A 23136-nucleotide genomic window follows, 5' to 3' on the forward strand; every position below is an offset into this window, starting at 1 on the left:
TTGGAGTTTACTTTCTTTTTCCTAAGGCAATACAGTCATTCGAAACATGAATGTATATTTCATATTTCCAAATGTCCCATTTTATATTTATCGTACAAGGTTTTGGTTTAAAGTCAAATTTCACACTAAATTGTTGCTGTTCGTCGATTAAGACTAATCTGTCAAAAAAGGCGCGAATATCTGAGAGAAAAGGCTTTCAGTTTCCCCTTTTAGAGACAAAAATCACTTCAGATCGATTTAAAGTAGTTTATAGCATCTGGGCATCACACCCCCAGATGAAAAATAAACCTAAAAAAAGCCCCATGATTTATCAACAACTGCAACATTTTACTCCTAATTGAATCGTATTGAATCAAATGCAGTAGTTACTTCCTGCCATATAATGGACAGAGATCTGTTGTAGTAGATCTGTATAGCATGAAGATCAACATAAGCCATCTGAGCGCGTTTGTGGCGTCAATCACTGTGCTTTTCACATCTGTGCAGCGCTACTGACCTCATGCGGTGTTGAAGGGAAACTACAGCAAACTTCAGTTCAAAACACTCGTGCTCTATGGACTGAATGTGCGGAGGGACTGAATGAAAGTACCAGATTGGGCACAACTTCCCAAACGCGTTTCAGGTAATTGGCTTTTAATACGCTTGACTTTTTCACGCGTCCGATCTGTTATTAGGCATATATTAGAATTAACAGGACTATATGTTGTTTATATTGAATGCAAATGCTTTCACGCTTGAGAAAATGCGCTCGTGCTGTTTCATGAATGCTTTCAGTTGCATTCTGATGAAGCAGCAAAGTGATGCATTTACGATGGGGTGGATGCGTGGTTGTCTTTGATGTAACAGTTTGCCCCTGCATTGCATTAAAGTTGTTAGTAGGTTTAATAGAGCTTTAATATACACGACCGCCATGGTTAAGCAGCAGTATATACAAGCATTGAAACGCATATGGAAGATGCATATGCATTGGCTAGTTGAGGTGTAGAGGTGAAATTGACACTGATTATTATTAAGATACCTATGCTGTGAGTGTAGGAAGGTGATAGGTACTCAAAAGTTTGATAAAGTATGCAGATGACTGATGTGTATGCAAGCTGTTCTTGTTTTATGTATTGTTGTAATTGTTGCATTACATCCTCAAATTTGGAGATCCTGATGCATTTTCATCCCAGTTGTGAAGTGCCTTTTATTAATTTGTTCTTGTAGTCAAAACACTTTAAATCTTAAGAGGTTAAGTAAAATATTTAAGCTGTCTCAAAACCTATTGAGCAACCTATCTAGTCAGCTTTTTTGGGCTTCTCTTTGTGTCCCATGTTAGAGTTTTGGGTTTATTATCAGTGTTGGGTATAATCTGATTATATATTAATTAGTTAGTAATCAAAAGTAGTGTAACACATTGCATTTAAAATTCTCATTATATTTGCTGGGTCTCAGTTAAAGTAACTACCTGGGTCACACATTTCTAAAATAATGGTATTTATAATTTAAAATACAAATTAATGTGTCTTTTTGTGTGACTGCTAAAGGGTGTGCGACAGTAAAAAATGATTTTATTTTATTTTTTAATTAGTTGAGCAGAAAAACATAGGTTTCTGTAAAAAGTGTTTTAGAAAGTAACTTACAAGTAAAATAATTTGTAGTGGGTTACATTTGAGTAACTGATTTATTATGCCCAAAATGCTGTCTAGGTAGGAAGGATGTAGGCTATACAAATATTCAAAATCTATATTGATATACCACTAATCTGAATATTAGAGTGCACGCCCTTCTCAGTGTCTATAGTGGTTACGGCCCTGTTAGATAGGCAGCTCCAATGTTAATACACACCCTGTGTCTCTTGAACAAATATGACCTCTGAGAAAACATTACTTTTCAAATCTATCTACTAATCTCTCTTTCCTAGCATTTATCCTGTGGTGTCACTGTCAAATATACCTACTAATATTGCCTTTAAATTGCAGAATTCAACTGTAGACTGTGAGACACGGGATATGGTCCTGTAAAAATCTGAAAGTAATTACATTCATATAAACAATGATTTGGAGGTTGCATTTTCACACTGGTTTAGAATTGGGTTTTGGGTTGGGGAGTATAGTTAATAAAATATGCATTCCTGTTGACTGAATAGAGCACAAAAGTGACCTCCCTCTTTTTCAGCCATCTGGGTTCCGTAAGTAATTTCCCACTCATTTCTTTCATGGACTTTTAATCAAATCCTTCATAAAAGAGTTGTAAGCCATGAACCAAACCAACCAGCTCCGAGGTGAATCACAACATCAAAAACTTTGTTTTGAGGCAAAAAAGTATTTGAAAACCTGACATAAAGACAATGGTACAAGACTGTGTACTTACCGTCTTTCATGAGGGCACAAACTACAATCCCATGAATCATTGCGAATGATGTCATTGAATAAAAAACAATGGAAATATATTAAACTATTGATTTAAATTTTGATAATAAGTATAGAAACAAAATATTTGACATTTATTGCTAAATATTCCCATATGTACCAATATATAAGTAGTTTGAGGGTGAAGGGAGACTGACTTGATTGTTATTCACAGTGCGTTATGGAAGTGCGCGGTTGCTCTGAAGCACCTTTCGTGGGTTTCCTTGGCCATAGTTCTCTGATTGGTGGATCTTGGTCTGCTGTACCATGGGTAATGTACTTGTTTAACATGAATTCTGCTATCAAACTCAATCTTTAAACAATTAAGTTGAAAACGCAGATGGATGTCTTCAACGGACGCATATACTATCGATGAACAACCTCGGAGCTTATGGTAAGTCTATCTTAAATAAATGTGTAAGTTATCATTGAAAATCAATTTGTCTATGGGATAAATGAATGGGATTTTTACTTCCAGAACCAGACTGTTGCGCTCTCTTACATAATTTACAACTGTATGACACCAAATACAACTCTCATTTGGTGCCACTCTTTGCACATTTCACTTCAACAACACTTCCAGCTTTGGCCACTTGGGGAATTGGTTTGAATTTCGTTAAGCACAGACCGATTTTATCAGCAGAACCTTCAACCTCCTGTTGCCGAATTCACAATTTGATTGTTTTTTTAAACAACCTGTCTACACCACGCATGTCCATGTACGTGACCTCTTGAGGCTGTCTAAACTGGACGTGTTGACCTGAATGTTCTAAACTGTTTATTTGTGTTCATAGCAGTAGCTGCGCCAGCGCATGCAGCACAAATGGGAAAGGGACACCCTTTTACACTTCCAGTGTAGACAGCGTCATTGATTATAATGGGTTCTATTGGTTTTGACTTGATGCGGTGCTCGTGTCAGGTGTAGACGGGGTGTGAGGGGCGGGGGATGTGTAGAACTTCGATTATGACAGGAAAACCAATTCGCCAGCAATCTGCAGATATTTCCATGTTCTGCAGGCACTCTGGTTCTGTGTAGGCCTCAAATGTGTGACCGGTGAATCTTATCGCTTTACGTGCGGTGCGATTTATTTAAGATATGTTTTAGTTTTGTATCATCTGGTCTTTCTCTTAGGAAATGGCAATGTTCCCTTTTATTTCCTTGCTCAGTGGGTGTGTTTGCCTCTGTCTCTCTCCTCACGCATTTTGCTGTTTATTTAACAAACTATTTATATACTATTGATTTAAAAAAATATATATATTTATTAATCCATTTTAATAATTAAAAAAATGTATTTAATATATACGTTTTTATATATATTGTTAATATATTTATCAACACAACCCAAAAATGTAAATGCCACAAATTCTGTCGATTGAGCTTAACATGTATTGAACCCAGAATATTCCTTTATCTAGAGGATAAGGTTTAGCTTAGACACTGAGATATATTTGACATGGCTAATATACATTCATGTATTAGACAAACACAAACTCAAACTGTTATTTCTTGCCTTGACAAGCTCTGTGGGCCAATTGCATTTCTGTGTGAGTGCAAGCGTGTTTGCACACAGATGTGTGTTGGTGCTTAAGTAGGAAAGCTTTTGGAATGCACCCGTCACTTTTATTTGAATCTTTATAGTGGACAAGCATGACTTCATCATTACCTCACTGTTGTCCATTAAAGCTTATCAGAAACAAATGAGCTCCACATGCTGACTACATTTAGCCATGGAAATGTTTCCTTTTGTTTTCAGGATTTGGGATTTTGTGTGTGTGTGTGTGTGTGTGTGTGTGTGAGCGTGTATTTATCACTTTGTGGGGACCAAATGTCCCCATAAGGATAGTAAAACCCGAAATTTTTGACCTTGTGGGGACATTTTGTCGGTCCCCATGAGGAAAACAGCTTATAAATCATACTAAATTATGTTTTTTGAAAATGTAAAAATGCAGAAAGTTTTCTGTGTGGGTTAGGTTTAGGGGTAGGGTTAGGATTAGGGGATAGAATATAAAGTTTGTACAGTATAAAAACCATTATGTCTATGGAAAGTCCCCATAAAACATGGAAACACAACATGTGTGTGTGTGTGTGTGTGTGTGTGTGTGTGTGTGTGTGTTGGTAGTATTGTTTTTATTGTGCAACTGAGTCTCGCTTTCGTTGGTCTTGCCACTTCATTTGCATCGAATTTCTAGTTTCCAGAGTAGAGACCAAAATGTTCTCTTAGTGTTATTGGAACACATGTAGTTCAACAATCTATAACCCATTGGGGAAGAATGTGGTTCCAGATTCCTGTAGTCTGCCAGTCAAACACAAGATATACCAGCCCACAAGATGCTAATAAGTAGGCCGTGGTCAGTGACATCCACATAATGTTTAGTAGGGGTATTTGATTTATAGCTAAACAAGTTAAATGACAGAGAACGCAACATATAGACAAGCAGAGTATCTGGTAAAATTATTGGATGATGTGTTGGGGCATATGACCGAGTCATTGGTGGAGTTTTGGGTATGGTGTCTCTGTGGGATTGGGGTAGGAATAATCTCTTTATACATGTGTGGGTGGAATCCGACCCCATAGAGATGCTCTCACAGGCTGTTGCACAACTCTATCAAGCCACAGGAATTAAGAGGAGGACAGGCCCCAAGGGGCCACTCTGGATGTGACACTAAGGGCCTATTTCACAGACTTTCAATAGGACTATTTCTTGCCTAAGGGTTTCTTTAGTTGTTGTTGTTGTTTTTTGTTTGTTTGTAGGAGTTACTATCAGGCACAAAATAGAATAACCAAAACAACTTATTTCAGCCAATTGTCAAGAAATAGGTCTACTGAGTGTTTAGTGTGCTCGACGGGAATAAAACACTGGATTTTCATGAATTACGTCTTTTTAAATGAGATGTCTGTCTGCGGCAGATGTAGAGCGTTAAGACTCATCACCTGGGTTGTGATTACTCTTACACCTGTCTCTCATTATAGTGATGGTGGAGGGAGACCTGATAAGGCACACCAGAGCGTCAGTGTGGGAGATAGAGCCACCGAAAGCACGATAGCAACAAACTGAGTGTGTTCATTATTTGGGAGTGCTTTCATCACAATTGAGTGTAATATTTAAGTTTCTGACGGATACCATCTAGAGTCTGAATGAGAATTATTGAATTAAAAACAATGACCTTGAACCTGTTTTGTTGTCTCCTATCACATACAGTACTGTGAAAAAGTTTTAGGCACTTGTGAAAAATGTTGCATAGTGAGGATTCTTCAAAAATAATGCCATAAATAATTTTCATTTATCAATTAACATCATACAATGTTCAATAAGCTTAAAGCTAAATCAATATTTGTTATGACCTTCTTTGCCTTCAAAACAGCACCAATTCTCTTAGGTACACCTGGACACAGTTTTTCTTGTTTGTTGGCAAATAGGATGTTCCAAGTGTCTTGGAGAATTCGCCACAGTTCTTCCATCTATTTCGGCTGTCTCAATTGCTTCTGTCTGTTTATGTAATCTCAGATTGACACAATGTTCAGTGGGGGGCTTTATGGGGGCCATGACATCTGTTGCAGGGCTCCCTGTTCTTCTATTCTAATGTTTTCTGTGTGTAAAAGTAATGTTTGGGATTCTAACATTTATATTTCCTATTGACACACTAAATTAGCAGATATAGATAACCATCTTAAGACAAATGCTTTTGTGAAACATCTTATGTTCCAAAGACTTTTGCACAGTACTGCACATCTGTTTAAACGAGATATGCATATGTTATCAGATGGTATATGATATTAGTTTTATTGCTATTTGCCTTTTAATAATTAGACAAAGTAGTTAAATGTTAAACATTTCAGAATATCAGCCAATATATCGGCATCTGTGATATCGGTCGACTGCAAATATGGACGCATGGCATAGCCTTTTAACAGGATAACTAATGGATATTCAACAAAGAAATAGCCTAAATAATTAGAAACTCTTACTGCACAAAACTATTAAAGCAAGAAAAGTAAGAGAGGCTCCAATACAAACATCACAAAATCACTTATGCCCATCCCGGATGTAGAATGACGAGCTTCATTGTACTCAAAGTGCTTTAAGTCGCAGGGATATCCACGTTCCGCTTTCAAAAGTGCATGGCTGTTAGAGTTGAATATTGCAGAGGCGCAACATTTAATTCACCGCATCCAACAGTTTGATGAGCCTTTTTGTACTGTAACTATTTACTAAGGCAGTGTCAGACAGAATCTGCCGAATAACTCCTGAAGAATACTAGACCCAAAATCCATTTACATTGGTATTTGCAGCCTTTTGCCATGGTTACGAGTTCATAGCCTGACCAAGAGAGAGAAAAAACAAGAAAGAGATGCCAAGAGCTGACTCAAATGAGTCTCAGACAAAAACGTTTGTTCCAGCCAGTTTTGTGTGTGTTGGGTCTGCTTGGCCATACTTCAAGAGATAAAAAAAAAAAAACTTAAAATGAAACTAACGAAAAGGAACAAAATCAAAAGTTTATCTTTTAAAGCGGCAATATATGCTCTTAGAAAACTGGGAATTTTCATGGCTAGCTTTCAAAATTTTGTAACAATTTTAAGTTTTACAGTTGGTATCGGGCAAGACGTGACTGTGGTTTGCAGTTACTGAATCAAATAACTCTAATTTAGTTAGTGTGGGTAACAATCTTGTTTCCTGGTGTTTTGGTTGAGGGTCGCCCATGTCAGTGTTTGGAACATTAGTAAAAATGTTCCAGGTCAGGAGTTTAATGGGCCCAATCACTGCCAGATGGACCTTTCTGTCTGCTTGCTTTCTGAAATACCAACTTTTCATTGGTGGTAACCCTGTGAACAAAAACTTAAATGTGGGAAAAACTTAAATCTTAAAATTTTGGCGAAGGAGTTCTTCATATTCATCTTATTTGCTCTGCATATTTTGATCCAGTATAATGTCATGTGTAAAGTTGTTTACAAGGTTCTGTGTTGATATAACGAGCACAACAGAGCATTACAGATGTAAGATATTGCCTAAATATAATCCAATTACTATAATATGTTTTATTATTATTATTAGTAGTAGTAGTAGTATAACAGTATATATTACATTTCTGTCATAGTTCTTTCATTTAAATTGAGCTTTTATTTTGGTGTAGCTTTTATTTTGAAGTGTTTCTGTGTTATGACCAAATAGAAATGATGCTATGACGAGCTTCCCGCTCTGGAAAAGTTATTTATTAAATCGCAAAGGCTGCTATTTAATTAAATAAATATGTACTCAGTGCTACAAAGTGAATTTGCGCTCTGTTCACTGTCATCTGCTTCAAACGGAGCACTCAATGCTCATGACTGTTTTTCCTATATTAGCCAATGAAGATTAAAAGGTACGCGCAGCTGGCGTCGCAAAACACTGTCTCCATACTTTCACAGTGCGTGGCTCATGCAAACTATATATTTATTTCATTAATTCGCAGCTTTTGTGATAAAATAATCTCACAAGGACATAACGTGAATTTTATTTGTGCGCAGAATGTTGACTTGACGACATTCGTTTGTCAGATGGTATTAGTTTTTAGTATCGGAGCATTATTATGAGTTCCAGTTAGGGCTGGGATAAACGATTATTTTTTAAACGATTAATCTAGCGATTTGTTTTTTCGATGCATCGATTAATCTAACGATTCATTTTTTTCAGTTCGATTCGATTAATCGACTTGTGACAACACCGGTAATACCGGTTTCATCGGGGGTGGGGGTGTATAAAAAGTTAAAAAAAAAAACATTTGCCGGGAGTTTGATTGACTGGCGATCTGATCAATCAATCAATCATAATACGCCATTTTTGTCCGACAAAGTAGTCAGGAGAGAGAACATTAATGTTGGTGAATTTGAATAATGGATTGTAGGCTACTGTTCTGACATCTTTCCGCGGTTAAAACAACAGTCCTTCTGATGTAGGCTACATTCATGTTTAGCCTATTTGATGCTATAAATTAACCAAGGAAAAGATGATCGGTTCACAAGCAGCTTTAACTGAGGCAATCTGTCATGACACATTAAAGAGCCACAAAATAGTAGGCCTATTTATGGTTTAATTTTCTTTGAATGACCAAATTTGAAAGTTGAGACTTTATTAAATGTTACCTGCTTGGTCCTGTCTGTGAGCACGTTGTCAGTGTCCTCTATGTATTTTTCACGACATTCATAGCTATAAGCGCATTATTAATAGCTATAAGCGAAAACTTTAGGTGTCGACAACGTATTATAGCCTACTACAACATCGAGTGCAAAGTGGGGAGTTGAAAAAAAACTTACGGTGCTCTGTCATCTGCAGATGCAACCGGGTGGCGCCTCTTCAGATGCTGGTGCATTGCCATGGTGCTAGAATGGAAGGCCATCTCCATTTTGCAAAGACGACATATCACGGAATTGTTTCCTTTTAAATTAAAGAATTCCCATACTTTAGAGGAACGAGTGCATGCCGCCTTGCACTTCTGATACTCTGAGGAGCCACTCGTGTTACTACTTCTAGCCGGCGCCGCCATCTTTGTTTTGGGTCCGACGAATCGACGCGCATATTTTGCGTCGACGAGTGTAGTATTGGAGATCTACGGAAGAGGATTAGGGCCAAGCAATAAAAAAATAAATAAAGCCATCTCGAGATTAAAGTCATTATAATGCGAGATTAAAGTCGTTAAATTTCGAGAAAAAATTCGAAATACAATCTTGAGAATAAACTCATTAAATATCGAGAATAAAGTCGTTGTGTTTTCGAGAAAAAACTCGTCAAGATTGTATTTCGACTTTTTTTCTCGAAATTTAACGAGTTTAATCTCACATTATAATGACTTTAATCTCGAGATGGTTTTATTTTTTTATTATTGCTTGGCCCTAATCCTCTTCCGTAGAGATCCCTACTTATAATCAATATTGTGGATTTTTGTTTTTATCTTGATAAATATCGAAATCGTTTTATCACCCAGCCCTACATCCATGAACAAAACTACTTGGTATTTATTTTTTTTGGTGTGTGTGTTATTTCAGTGAAATAGTCTATATTTTCTGGACATACATTCACAGAGACTGACGGGCTACAATATTTCATATTGCATATTCATATTTTCACATCGGGTTTCAAGTATTTCAGATAAACTAATTTATAAACTAAACAAACGGTGGCTTGTTACAGTAATTATGACATTCTGACTTGTAAATACCATTCACGCCTAGAATTACGAGTAGTATATTCAGAAATTTATGAACGCTTCTACTTGACCGTTGTGACGTCCTGCAAAAAGAACCAAAATGACAATGATCTAAACCATTGAAGGTAGTTTATGTATATTCCTGTTCGATATTAGCCTACATTTTATTGTAGCCACTGCTACCTGGAGCACGATCTTTGTTCTTAAACATTTTACAGGAACATGTAGAGGTAAATGAATGAATTCATGTTATGATTATATATTTTGCTGTCATCAACAACAAAGCATCACATAGGTCCATTTTGGTGTTATTACCCATAGAAGCTAATAATTCCTCAGTCTAAGGATCTGAAAAGCTCAGAGTAGAATATCTGAGTTGTCTTCTCATTGTCATTGTGTAGTCAACTCTGGCTATTACAACTAATCTGGCTGGGTGACATTCAGTGCTCTGGGTGTAAGGAGTCAGGGTAATCCTGCCAAGCACAGGGCCTTCACATAGGGCCTTCATTTTGAGTCTGATCATTGTGATCCTTTATTTTTAATGAAAGACATAAATATGTTGAGACTGCATAGAGCCCTGTACGGTGGTTTTACATCACATCCACTCTAAATGTATGATGGGCCTTTTTTGTGGTTTAAAATCAATGCAATTTCCATGAAAATAAAGACATCCAACAATTCTTTTTTACTGGCATTGATATATCGTTGTCATAAGTATAAATACTCATCTGTTTCTGAGCAGTTTGAGCTTGGTAAGTCACCATTATTATGTTTATCATGGAACTTTGGATCTATTCAGCAAGTTGCTGAGATTGAGTTTTAAATGACAATCAGTTTGGAGGAAGTGGTGTTGAATTCATGAGTGAGGTTGGTTTACAGCCCACGAAACGCAGTTTGGGGTTAGATATAAATTACAGCACTTGTCAAGCACTTTTCTTAAGACACCATGCCTAAAGTCTAGTGTCTCCCTACAGATGACATAATTGAAGGTGTGAATTGTCAAGCTAATCCTTGACTTGGGCCAATTTGCCAATGAATCTTACGGAATTATTGGGGTTTTATGAGTTTGGATTTCCAGGCCTAGAGTTCGGTTCTCTCTCACGGTTATGTACACAAACCTGAGCGCGTGTGGGCTAATGAAGATATATACAGTACATGTTGGCAGCTGTACATCCTCCCTCTGGTAAACATCTCAGCTTTCCAGGAATGCATAGAGAGCATCTTCAGGTGCGAATCTAGCCTGCAGTTATATACGTAACTTTTGTGTGTGTGATTTCTAATCTGGATCAGTGCAGTACAAGTGCGTAGATGTTGTTTTTATAGTTGCTTGTTGTTATACAGTATATTGCAAAATGGCATTTCATTTCCAGTTTTCCTGCTGCACCTCTTTTACTGTGAAAGAACAAATGGAAATGTTGTAACGTCCTATGAAAAAGATCATAAAACTTAAAATTACCATCAACATGCATGAAACAGGTACAAACAAAAGTCACTTTCTGTGTCTTGTTTTATAGTTTTCGATGCATACACTTTTTTTGTACTTGACGCAGGGTCAGGGTTCGGGGGTTAGGGTCAGGGTTCGGGTTAGGGTCTATTTTTGGCGTTAGGGTCATGGTATAGAAAATATCGTGACCTCCATATAAAAGCTGTTGCATCTAAAAGACGTCCTCAGTAATATAATATAGTGAAACAAACATCTGTGACCCTCTGGCCATAAATCGGAGGGTGGCGTGTGGCATCCCGCCCACAAAGGAAATGTGCTTTATCGCACTGATTACGCAAACAGACAAAATAAATGACCTAAATTTAACTGCTCATCTGCCTGGACGGGCACACCCTACTTTTAGTTCCTGTTTTCAAGTGGTGAATCACATCAGTGTAATTGAAAACAGCAGGGGAATCAAACTAGCTACAGGTGGTGGTGTATTCCATCAGGGGACAGTCAAACAGTTACATCAATATTTCTAATATATACAAATATTGTTGGGTATATAGAAGTATATACAGTTATTGGGATTTGTTGTAATAACCTAGGCTGCAATTTCACATTTACATTTGTGTTCTAATCCTGTAGTAAGTCATGTGGAAATATGTTTTAAGCTACTGTTCTGCAATCTTTTAAGAGAACTAGGTGATTGCAGAATTTCCCAAACCAAAATGCAGAAAGTGAAAACAGATTAGCAGGCTGGGCGATATGTAAAAATTATTTGATTGATAATCACCTTAAAAAACATCGCAGTATCCGATTACATCAACCCCCCGCCGAGGGTCTGTGAATGTTTTTGCTTTATTGATTTTGTTTTAAAAATGTAATTCATTTATTGAAACACAAAAACATAAACAAAAGACATTTCTAAATTCGAATTGCACTTTATACGAAACTAAACAGAAAAATAAATTTAAAGAGTGATAAATAAGAAAAAAATCTTATTTAACCACCTCCCCAAATCCAAACATTTATCGTCTTCAACGGCTCCATTTGCCATCATGCAAACATTCGTCAATGACAACAGGTGAAAAATTACTAATAGCCACAGATTAAGAACTAAAGATGATTATAAATGTAAAGATAATAATAATCATAATAATCAAGCCTAATAAATGTCCTTGTGTTCCTAAAATAACGCTACCAAATGTGTTCTTATTGAAATTGTGTTTTTATTGCGTTTGGAAATACAGTTAATGCTGCCTAAAGAAAAGAAAATAAAATTATATTTTAGGTTCCAGGTGAACGTGTCTTTTATTATTTTATGATTGAATCACTTTCATCTTTGTTTCTGCAGAGTTGCGTTCACAATGCCTGTCAACCGAGTGGAAATAAAGCAAACTAAATTAACAGTTTTCAGATGAATGAAACCGAGAAAAAAAGAGTGAAAACTCTTTACATGCGCTTGTTCCACGAGACCGGCTGCTGCTGCACGCCTCTGAACAAACAGCGAATCAGACACCAGCATTGAAGGCATTTCTTTTGTCTGTTCTTAAAAATATAATAATGTGTGTTTCTTCAAACGCATATATTTGTGACTAGCAGCATTTCTTGTCATGTGTCACTCCGAGACGTCTTACAAGGTCTCCCGTCTGTTGTGGGTAGATGAACAAAATTACCCGCGCATGAAATGCATTTAGACGAGGAGCTTGCGAACTGCTAGTATCACACCCTCGCCACTGTTTAATATATTTGGCGACTTCCCAGATCCATGGTTTTGCCATTTCCCGATATTGTCGATCATATTCTGTTCGCAATCAGCATCGGGATCTTTGTAAGACATCGTTGATATCCTATTACATGGCCCTAGCAGGCCGTATTGTTAAGGATAAGCAAAACTTTGAAAAGGACATTTTTCTTTTTCTTTTTTTCTTGAAGGGTTCATATGACTTACCTCAACAGGGCTTTGACGTTCGTTTCTGTCAGGCGCCACGTTCAGACATAAATAAAACGCAATTAAGTGAAGGTCAGCTTTTGGAATAGATACTTCTTGGTATCCTGCAAGGTTAAACATGTAGAGCTAGAATAAAGCATGCACTAAATGCATCGGGTATTTGTAAAGCACCATCAAAGGGTTCTAGATTTTGTCAGGAATTCTACAACAAAGAGTTTTTAGAAACATTCTAGGACAATTATGAGTTTATTGATTGTTAGGAGTGTGAGCTAGGAATGATGATTCTTCTTAAGCTGCATCTTGGGAGTCCGTTCACTTCAAACTGATAATGATTGTTTATAGTACAGGATGTATTTAGGGATGCGTTAGTCCGTATTTAATGACCAGTAGGATCGAGTTCACTACTTTGTGCTGAAATAAGACCTCTCAAGCCTTCAGAAGTTGATGCTTTTGCCAAGCTAAGAATGGACATCAACTCATTCCAAATGCATGGAATTCCCTTCTATAACTGGACCTTCAGTGTTTACAGCACTGGTCATGTTTCTCAGAGATACAAGCTGCTAAGGATGGTCAATATATCTAAAATATTTTTATTTCATACTTTTGGTCATATTCAATATTAGGTTTTATGTGATATTTATATGTTTGTTTAAAATAGCTTGAAAGAGTGATTAAAAAAAAAAAGAAAGAAATTCAGTGGAACCATCATTTCAACAGTCAACGTTGCCAAGTAGATTATCTTCCCTGTGGTCCACTGATAAATTTCCCAACCAAAACAGTCACAATTTGCTAATATATGATAATTGTCCTCGCTGTTTTTGGCCCTCTGTCTGAAATGCTCGGTTTTGGCCTGAACGCCTCCTTAAAACGTCAAAATAAATGCCAACTGTTTTTATGTTTTTATCATACAGCCTCTCAAATTCAGCAAACTCAATCAGAAGAGAATGAACCTGGACATTATTACATACGACATTATTAAACAAAATTGCACAACGCACATCCAACACATTGCATCTGAATATATTAAACCGTTCACCTCATGCACATCTATTAGCACCACAAACTATTATACAATCATGACATTTTAAATATTCATGAATGAAACTGTTCTATTTTTGAAGTGTTTTTAACTGCCCCATCCTTCAATAACAGTGCCTTTGCAAAACGCTGAAACACACACACACGAACACTGTTGTGTCTCTCTGTCTCTCCCGCTGACATAGAAATAAACAGCAATATTTGCCTGCATGTATTTTACTAACACATTTTAACACAAAAAAATTACACTCAAACTGTTTATTAAAGAAAAGCTCTGTTGCAAGTCACGCATCATCTTATTATAAATAAAAATTATAAATATTTCATGGCGATTTGAGAATTTAAACAAATACCCAACGCGGATGAAAAGCATGGCTCAAGGAGAAAAGCTTCCGAACCTCCCCTTTCTAAAAGGATGAAGGAAATATTTGGCACGTTTCCATATAATATTTTTTTTTTGCATGCCCTCACTTAAATTTAGATCTCTTGATTTACTAATTCAATTATAATATGCATTAAAATGAGGATATATTATGGATGAATATTGTCTATGATGAAAGATTTGGATACAACAAATCCCAACGAGGTGTCAGTGATTGTATTTATTTCACCTCTGTTATACTGTAGAACTGAGCCGTTCTAAAGGTAGAATCCTCTGGAATAAAAAATTATTAAACTATCGGTTAATAATTTAAAAAAATCGGCGATTTTTGCCGATAACCTATAGTTCCAAAAAACAACTATTGGCACAGATTAATCGGTAAATCCGATATATTGATCTACCTCTAAATACAATACTGCGATTACACCTTATACCGCAATAAAAGACAATTATCAATCATCATTTATCACAGTATGAAAATTTGATACCAGAACATGTATAGTTCAGGGCTCCAGACTGCTAATAATATGTTCGCAAATGCAACCAAAAGTTATTTATTGCGACTTAAATTTAAAATCATCACCATTGGCGACAGTCGGGTTGTGTGCGTTCATATGCGTTTTCATCAGATATCATCTTGTGAGTTATTGAATACATCTTTTAGAGTGCGCACCATCAATGTGTCTTGCGGCACTTTTCACCCATTCTGTTGTGATGACGAGCTCGCTGCACCTCACACAACAGCAAACACAGCACGAGAGAGTCGTGAACAAATTATTCTTTTGAACCTGATCTTTTTAATGAATCACCAGAAAAGAACTGCGGTTATAACTCAGGAGATCAGGCTAGCAGTTTGAATCAGATTAACCTTCTCAGCGAATCAGCCGTCAGTGAACTTAGAACTGGGAGCGTAGACATAGAGTCCCATGCATATTTCAGGCTTTTTTATAACAAAGTTTCTTTATTCACTTTTTTTCTTTATTGATTGGGGTTGGAGTAGTACAATAAACTGCATCTGGGATTTCATTCAATTTGTGCTCTTGTAGTCTCTGTGTCTGGACCATCTGTTAACAGTAAAAGACAATATTGTAAAGCAATTTATATAGTGTGTGTGTGTTTGTGTGTGTGTGTGAGCGTGTATTTATCACTTTGTGGAGACCAAATGTCCCCATAAGGATAGTAAAACCCGAAATTTTTGACCTTGTGGGGACATTTTGTCGGTCCCCATGAGGAAAACAGCTTATAAATCATACTAAATTATGTTTTTTGAAAATGTAAAAATGCAGAAAGTTTTCTGTGAGGGTTAGGTTTAGGGGTAGGGTTAGGTTTAGGGGATAGAATATAAAGTTTGTACAGTATAAAAACCATTATATCTATGGAAAGTCCCCATAAAACATGGAAACACTACGTGTGTGTGTGTGTGTGTGTGTGTGTGTGTGTGAGATCCAGCTTTTGACTCTAGTGACCATTGAGGGACTTGTACACAACTATAACACAAGGTGCAAACATTCATTGATGTTCAAGAAGGCAGCACACTACTATTTGCATACTATACTTTATACAATTATCTGTAATGTAGATTCTGAAGAGCAGTACTAAATGAGAATCTTTTATCTCTTATATTTGTATAAATTATGAAAGGGGTGTGAACATTTGAGACAAAAGGGAATGCAAACTTCTCAACTTTTTATTAAACCTCAGATTAATGGGTTATCCGCTGTCATCAGCAATTCTGTGATTTGATGACTAAAAACCGCCATTTGGCTCCTTAATGTTTCAGTTTAGGAGCCAATAGCTCCTTACTAATTTTTTTTAGTCTTTATCCATGATAGTATATTTATCAATTAATTAAAGTTTGCACAGAATTATGGAAATGTATTGAACTTGCAAATTTATAATTTCTACTACTGAAATTTAAATCAGAGTTGCAATTTAAACATCTCTCATACTTGCCAGTTGTGAGACAAGGAAGGATCGTGAAACTAGTCTTAATGGCTGAAAATAAAAAGTGCATTAAATCTTTGTGATTTTTGCCTGCAAAATCATTGCGAAATATACTGTAAATATTTGATATATCACCCAGCCTAATAACCTTTCCTATTCAGGTATCTGGTACACCAAATCAAACTGGATCCCAGGGGTATCCAGTTTGATTTGGCGTAAAATGACATAAATGATCTGGTTACAATAAAATCTCAGCAAACACAATACTCAACCTTTTGGCTCCAGGCTGTTAGTTTCAAGGAGAAGAAATGTAGCTATTTTTATCCAGAGTTTGATCGTGTCGTAATGGATAAAAGTTTAACTTTTTAACCTATGGTCACGTTGCAGGGTTGACGCAGGTTTGTCTGATCTGGTTAAATATATGGTGGTGTCCCCGTCCTTCAGTCTCTCATGGATTCTCTCAGCAACAAATCGCAGTTGACTCTCTTTGCGTCTGCCAATCACAGCTCTGTTTTGAGATCTTCTGGCTAGTCTCTGTAAATAGAACTGAACTCTGGGGTAGACCAACATCAACTGTGATTGCATACAACTTTGAGTGTGTGTTTGGGTCTGTGGTCTGGCAAAAACTACTCTTGCAGAGCTTGGCTAGACTTTTGGTATAAAGTTTGGTCAACAGTGAAAACCCCTTTCCTGTCAAAAAGGGCCATTTTGAACCACCAACCACAGTTCATTTTTTAAAGTGACATTTAGTGTAGGGCTGAAATGATTAGCTGACGTTATCGACAGCATAGACAGAAACAATTTTTGACCAAAATTTCCATTGTGGAATAGTCGTTTGATGTCATTTAACGTAACATGGGATCACATTAAATTCTAATGATGACACGCGAGAGCAGCACTGCAGTTCGTGCCTGACCGAGGAGAGGAAAAATTACACGGATCACAGTCCAGATGCACTCTAAACTTTCCAAACAGCTTTAGGTGATGTAGATCACAAAGTACAAGGGAATTATACAAAAATACCAAATAAGTAAATACAGAAGCACTTTTGTTGTGACACCCCGGCAGTACATATTTAATGCAGATTTATTTCATGCTTTATCGCTTAAAATTCAAATAATACAGAAGCAGTTCATGTAAATAACTACAAACTCTGAAACTGGCATTTCTCTGTGCGGTCAGAGCCTCTTCTATGAGTTGCGTGAATGTCCCGATCTGAGGTGAAGAGATTGAAACTGCATCAGGCTAATGCACACTCTGTCGCATGGACGCTCATCCCTCGAGCCTGCATGCTTAAAGGGCACCTATTATGGCATTTAAAATGTTCCTAATATTGTTTTGGGAGTCCCCAACAACAGTTTTACATGCATGCAATGACAAAAAAACACTATTGTTGTCTTATAATATGCATTTATGTTTACCTGATTTGCTCACCGACTCCCAAATGATTCGTTCAACGACTCATTTTTCCAAACCCCTCATTTGCGTGACGCTAATCTGCGGTGATTGGTCAGATGACCCAGTCAGTTGTGATTGGTATACTCTGTGCAGAGATTGTCGGAAACAGAACGCCCATCACCACTTTGTAGTAAAAAAATCAAAATCAGAGAAGAAATTTGAGTTGATTTATGTTAGCGATCATAGCCCAAAGTTCGGTGGTAAACACCCAATCAGTTATTGTTTGCGTTAGCCCAACGCATAAACATATTGATAAAGCACTGCATTACTACAAGTTATTGCTCTATTCTTTATGACAACTCCAATAACATCGACAAACATTTCACATATTTAAAAAAAATTGACATTGGAGACCTAGAAGCTGCGCTGAGCGTAACGTACACAACACACACAAATACTTATTAAGCATGCTAAAAAACACATAAAAGCAACAACTATTAATAAAACTTACAGGTTGTGATTCGGAGGAGGAAGCTGATCCAAATAAACTTGGTACTGAACCTTCCTTCAGTATCAACTGGCTCGCGAATCCACACTTGAAAGCATTCATGTTCGTAAAGCAATCGTCACTAAAATGACGCTAACACAGCACAAGGTTCGGGCTATACTTGTGTGGTATAGTTGTAAATATAAACTCTAGCCACTGATTCTTCACATGCTCGTCCCTGGGCAGTGAAAAAAAGGTCGCTTTTGATATGCACTTGAGAACACAGTGTCTTGTTGTCGACATGATGTTTTCAAGTTTTCCCTGGTGTCTGCGCGCGCAATGAGTGGGCGCGGCCAATTTGATAATTTTTCGCCTTGACGTCACAACGAAAAGGAAAATGACTCGTTGGAAAAACGATTCATTACATTGACTCAGAGTCGACGACTCCTTTTGAGAGACAATAACTTTTTTTCCGGTGAACTTTCATATATAAAACTTTGCAGGATGTTTTTGTTCACTTAAATCTATGTTACACACTACATGAAAGGTAATTTTCAAAATTCCATAATAGGTGCCCTTTAATGCAGCTAGATTTTAACACGAAGTGACACGTATGAATATATGTGTCTTTGTGCATTTCTTAACGTGAATAATTGTCAATATGCAGTTTTATTGCTAAAGAGACTTTTTTTTTTTTTGTGAGTTAAAGATGGTTCTATTACGAGAGGTTCTCTCGTATTGCGTAAGCTAGCTTACGCTACGGGAAAGATTCATCTTTTCTGAGATATTGAAGCCAAAAAATTATCCTTAATTTTGTATCATTTGTCAACGCAGTGCAGCAACTGCAGACCTTGAGCGGGCTAGCTAGCAAGCTCATTGGTTGCTCTACGGCAACTGCTGCAGCCTATAGACGAACTTGGGCGAACTCGCGTCCAATGAGAGGCGTCCGCGCGCTTACTGCATCAAAGCCCGCCAAAATGGGCATGGCTAGAGTGCATATAAGCGTAGTTCGTAGGCTGGAACCTTCATTTTCATCTCTTCAGCGAAGCTCTTCGCATCTCTGAACTGGAAGCCGTGTCGCCGTTCGAGGGGCATCTAGCAAGCTTGGACAGCGCTCGAAGAAGCCAGCCGTCTCCGCCACCTTCAGCCATCCTGCGAGCTACGCCATCCGGCGACGTATCCTTTTTTAGAGCAAACTAGTTCTTAACGAACTTCACAAAAGAGTAACGAGCGTCTTTTTTAAGATGCCTCGCACCACTTGCGCTTCATGCCGCGCCCCTCTCAGCGCCGGAGACCGCCACATCATCTGCGCTCTCTGCCTGGGACTGGGGCATGCAGAGCTCACCCTCGCTGAAGGCGGATGCGACCTCTGCGAGGAGCTTCCGATGTCGACCCTGCGGGCTCGACTTGAAGCGCTCAGAACCGAAGCCGCCGGCGCCTTCCGTTCCGCCCAGCGCAGGAAAAAGCGCCGCTCCCAAAGGCTGCCAGAACCGGTGATAGAAGCGACTGGCTCGCCGGAGCCTCTCCCTCGAGCATCGCTCTCACCCTCCCCGCCCCCCCGGGACGCGCAGTTGACGCCCAGCGGCCGCACTGCTGCCATCTCGGAGGACGAGGCGGAGGATAAGGGCTGTTCCATCATGGCTTCGGACAGCGAGGAGTGGTCAGGCTCCCACGCCTCCTCCTCGGCCCAGGAATCCAGCAGGACCCGCGCCAGAGTCGAAGGGGAACTAACACGCCTCCTCACACAGGCCGTCGACCGCCTCGGGCTCGAGTGGTCACCGCCCCCCGAGCAGGCTCCCAACAGACTCGACGGCTGCTTTCTTCAGAGCCGTCGCCGCGCAACACCCGTGGCCCGGGCCGCTCCCTTCCTGCCGGAACTCCACACTCAAGGGCTACTCCTCCATCCCCCCGGTCGAGGATTCGGTAGCAGCACACCTTTGCCCGCCCTCCGCGAGATGGCGGTCTAAGCCAGTGCTCCCTTCTAAGGCCTGCAGAGCAACTTCCGCCTATGTTGGCCGCGCCTATTCCGCCGCCGGCCAAGCCGCATCTGCTCTGCACTCCATGGCCGTCTTACAGATCCTCCAAGCGGACCTTCTTCGGGAGTGGGATGAGAAAGGCAGGCACCCAGATGCTGTTACAGATCTAAGAAGCACGACGGACCTCGCCCTTTGCGCCACCAAAGCTGCAGCCCAAGCTCTAGGGAAGTGCATGGCCTCGCTGACTGTGACCGAGAGACATCTGTGGCTAACGCTAGCCAACATGGGAGAAGCAGAGCGCTCCACATTCCTCAACGCACCGCTCTCTCCGACCGGTCTCTTCGGCTCCGCGGTGAGTGGCATTGTTGACTGCTTTTCAGAAATCAAGAAAGACAGACAGGCAGCCGCCGCAGACCGCCGCCCCCCCGCGGGCCTCGGTCTAAGGTTGCGCTGAAACCTGAGCAACCGAAGTCCTCCTAGCCTTGTTGAAAAAACGACGGCTCAGTCCTGCCGCGGCCGGACCACCGTCAAAGCTTCGCCCCCTGTCAGTCTCCCTCTCTCAGGCTACTACAGTGGTGGATTCAGCAGCCAACAAGCCGGTGATACTGCCCGCTTGCCTGCACTCAAACGCCGTTTTCACGGCGACCCAAAGAAATCTTGTAAAGAGCAAACATGCGTTATGTGTAGAAAATGTGCCCACAATCCAGTGTTCACCCCTACACACAAGCATTACACTTCCCGTGTTCCTATCAGAGCCCACTCACATAAAGCGGACACAACCCGCTCGAGTGTTAGAGTCAATAAACGCGCTCACGAATACATGCGCGCGCCCATTCTCTGCCCGCTCTGTCACACGGCCAGCAAACACTTCTCTGTATGTAAGTCCCGTGCCCGTGACTATGCTCGCGCATCACTTAACAGATGTGACTCTTTCCCCATTCACCTCAATCGGGAAGTCACTCACAGAACAGCCTGTCCCTGCTGTCTGCGAGCAGTCATGCATAAGCACAGTAAGCGCGCTCACACATTCCGTTCAGCGCGCTGTGCGCGGCAATCAGGGCGATTTGGCCATTCACCCTCTAGCGTTACACTTCAAAGCGTGGGAAGCTATCCCAGGATATCCAAATGGGTGTTAAGCACAATAAAACAGGGCTATTTGCTACAGTTCGATCGTCGCCCTCCCCGCTTCAGAGCTCGGCTCGAAACTATTGTGAACACGGAAGCAGCCTGCATGCTTCGTTCAGAAATAGCAAACCTTCTGTGCAAAAGGGCCATAGAGAAAGTGCCGCCTTCGCTGAGCGAGTCGGGGTTTTACAGCCGTTAATTTCTTGTTCCCAAGAAAGATGGCGGCCTCGGACCAATATTAGATCTCAGGGGTTTGAACAAGGTGCTTGCAAAAAGACCGTTCAAAATGCTTACAATCGGGAAACTCCTCGCGCATACGCGACAGGGGACTGGTTTATCTCTCTCGATCTGAAAGATGCCTACTTTCAGATTCAGATAAATCCCGTCACAGGCCATTGTTGAGATTCGCCTCGACGGCCAGGTTTATCAATACACCGTCCTTCCGTTCGGCCTGTCTTTAGCACCCCGTACTTTCACGAAGTGCATGGATGCGGCGCTCGCACCCCTGCGGAGTCAGGGCTTGCGAATTCTGAACTATTTGGACGACTGGCTGATTATGGCACAGTCACATACGGAGCTTCTGTCTCACAGAACAGTTCTCCTCAGCCATCTGAACAGTTTGGGTCTTGCAGTCAATTGGACCAAGAGCTCACTACAGCCCAGTCAGGCAATTTAGCTTACGTATTGCGCAAGCTAGCTTACGCAATACTCGTTCCCTCATCTAGAGAGAACCGAGGTTACGTTAGGTAACCGATTCGATTTGTGAGGTTAAAGAAGTGAACAGAAAGGTGAGAGATGTAGTCTTCGCCGCATTTTACACGGCAACAAAATACTTTTTGGTTTTGGCTTGTTTTCTAATATAAACTTTAAAACAACGCACATTTACTTTAGCAACTATATGGCAGAAGAAAATTTGTTATCTGAGAATGTTGAAATATAATTAAATATCTAAAAATCCTTTAAAAAAAAGTATGCATTCACCTGAGAAGCAGCATAGAAGGTCTTTTTTTACTGCACTCGCAGAAGTACCAAGTGAAAAAATACACGTATACACAAAATACACTTATATTTAAGATCCTAAATATCTAAATATCTTACATGTTGCTTCTCAAGTAAATTTAGCTTGTTTTAAGGATGTTTAGACGATTTTAAATGGAAAACAATACAAAAACACTTGATAACAATAGGATTTTTTTGCCATGATTTTTTTTTTACTGAATTAAACTTCCCCTTTAATTTAGTAAATGTCATTTAGAATTATTTTTAGATGATTTTGTCCTCTTTATTGTTAGTAAGCATATTTAATACAACCTTTTAAGTTGGGGCACAAGCTGAATATGATTAATCGTTGCAATAATCAGCAAAATAGTCAAGAATAATTCTAATGATTGTTAGATTAATTGATTATCAAAATAATAGTTAGTTGCAGCCCTAATTTAGAGGGAGGTAAATCTGAACTTGATTATGCCATAATAGAGCACAACAGTCCCTGTTCACTTTTTTCAGCAAAGTATTTTTCAAGTGGGATTTCATAAAGTTCTTTATAAATGAATTATAAGCCATGAACCAAATCAACCAGCTCCGAGGTCAATCGCAACATTAGAAACTTTGATTTGAAGCAAAAAAGTATCTAAAAATTGGAGTAAAGACAAAGGTACAAGACTTTGTTCTTTTTCTTTCTTGAGGGAACATACTACAAGATGATCACATGACAAGTTGTGTCGAGAATTCTAGAAACCTAAGATGGATAACATTAGGCTATGCCTACTCACTGACAAGTGCCACCTCCCATCAGAATTTTTTCCATCTGCTCAAGTGTGTATCTTCTCTTATGGC

General features: G+C 39.2%; 1 protein-coding gene across 2 annotated transcripts in view; it reads left to right on the forward strand.

Annotated features, from left to right (window-relative positions):
* Positions 1-543: 543 nt before the first annotated feature.
* The window catches only part of LOC127641038 (gamma-adducin-like), a 169350-nt gene continuing 146757 nt past the window's right edge, over positions 544-23136 (forward strand). For both annotated transcript variants that reach the window (XM_052123783.1, XM_052123788.1), the window contains exon 1: positions 544-622. The gene's annotated coding sequence lies outside the window, so the exon portion shown is untranslated. The remainder of the gene's footprint in view (positions 623-23136) is intronic.

This window comes from Xyrauchen texanus, chromosome 50, assembly GCF_025860055.1.
Source record: "Xyrauchen texanus isolate HMW12.3.18 chromosome 50, RBS_HiC_50CHRs, whole genome shotgun sequence".
Taxonomy (NCBI): Eukaryota; Metazoa; Chordata; class Actinopteri; order Cypriniformes; family Catostomidae; genus Xyrauchen; species Xyrauchen texanus.